A 1,601-nucleotide genomic window follows, 5' to 3' on the forward strand; every position below is an offset into this window, starting at 1 on the left:
TCCCCACCTCAAGAACTCATCTGTTAAGCTTCTTGGGCTCAAGCTACTATTATAACACATGTCAAAAATACTATAAAAAATAATCTGCTCACAATTTTGGCATCCCTTTATACTTCCTTTCCATATTTCTGTCCCTCAAAAGTGGCATAAATAGTGTTAAAAATAGTATGGAAAGTGAAAATTAGAGATGGGTTTCAGATACCAAAAAAGAAATTAAAAAAATGTTCCATCAAGTTTAGAAATCACATGGTTTTAGCTTTGACTGTGGGCTCTGTTTCCTGTTCATATTCAATTTCTACATAGGCTCATTTTCTCAGTGAAGGTCCTTTCAGAGGTGTTTTGCCTTTGTATTTAGCATTAAAGTCCTCTTCTCTTCCTCACTGGAAGATTCCTCTTCCTGATCTTCACCACTACTGGCATCTAGTTTATCCATATCCTCAAAGTCACTTATTTCACTCTCATCCATTTCATCATCTTCCACAAATGATCTTTGTCCTTCATCTTCATCATCATCATCATCTTTTTATTCAGCATCTGAAGAGTCACTCTCTGCTTCCTGCTGTTCCAGGGTGCTGGTGAAAGCATGAATGGTGAAGTTGTAGATGTCGCCCTACATATCTTGCTTCAATCTCTCCAGTAATTCCTTTTCAATGGCATTGTCCAATGGAGCAGCTATTAATGCCTTTTTCTCTCCCCCCCCCCTTTCTTTCCACCTTCTTACTCAAAGGAACAAGTTTCTTCTGTCGCTTTAGTGTAAGTTTTCATATTTGAATTAGATACTGAATGATCTTGGTAAATCTCTTCTCGCATTTGTATCAAAGGAAATGTGGCCAGTAAATCAGATTTTCGTCTATTTGCTCCAATGCTTTCTCATAGTTTTTATTGAGACCGACCTGTTCCCAGAGATGTCTTAGGAAAGTTGCTCATTCTATGACCCTCATATACAGAAAGCACTGTCCTTTCTCCTCTTTGAGAGTGGCATACTGACTGTTTACCAAGGGAAAAGATGACTGACTACAAAGCCCAGTCAAGTTGTATTAATTTCTACAAAAGCTCTGAGTCTTCGTTCTTATTTTGAAGAATCAAAATTGTTTCTGTGTTTTGTTTTTTTTTTCCTAGTGTATCCCAGTTAACATCATCTGACTGCATGATTACAGGGCTTCAGCATGGCCAGGTACAGGAAACTGACATGCTTCTTCCAAGGGACCTCTTCTGGAAACTCCACAGTTTGTTTTGATCCACACAGTCAAACACCTTTGCATGATCAATGAAAGACAGATAGATATTCCTCTGGTATTCCCTGCTTTCAGCTAAGATTCATCTAACATTAGCTACAATATCCTAAGTACCATGACCCCTTCTAAACCCAGCCTGGACTTCTGGCAGTTCTCTGCTGATGTGCTGTTTCAGTCATTTTTGGATAATGCCACATTACTCTTCATAAATATTAGCCTCCTGAATGATCTATTCTGTATATAGATTGAAAAGTTAAGGAGTCAAGACTCATCTCTAACATACTTCTTTCCTGATTTTGAAACATGCAGTGGTTTCTAGCTTTGATCTGAAGAATTCTCCCCGATGCATATATATAGGATTCATAT

At 38.0% G+C, this 1,601-nt stretch overlaps 1 pseudogene; it reads right to left on the reverse strand.

Annotated features, from left to right (window-relative positions):
• Nucleotides 1–242: 242 nt before the first annotated feature.
• On the reverse strand, nt 243–1,149 carry LOC102848557 (annotated as a pseudogene).
• Nucleotides 1,150–1,601: the final 452 nt, after the last annotated feature.

This window comes from Elephantulus edwardii, unplaced genomic scaffold (genome assembly GCF_000299155.1).
Source record: "Elephantulus edwardii isolate Elephantulus edwardi_28Jun2011 unplaced genomic scaffold, EleEdw1.0 scaffold00119, whole genome shotgun sequence".
Classification (NCBI taxonomy): domain Eukaryota; kingdom Metazoa; phylum Chordata; class Mammalia; order Macroscelidea; family Macroscelididae; genus Elephantulus; species Elephantulus edwardii.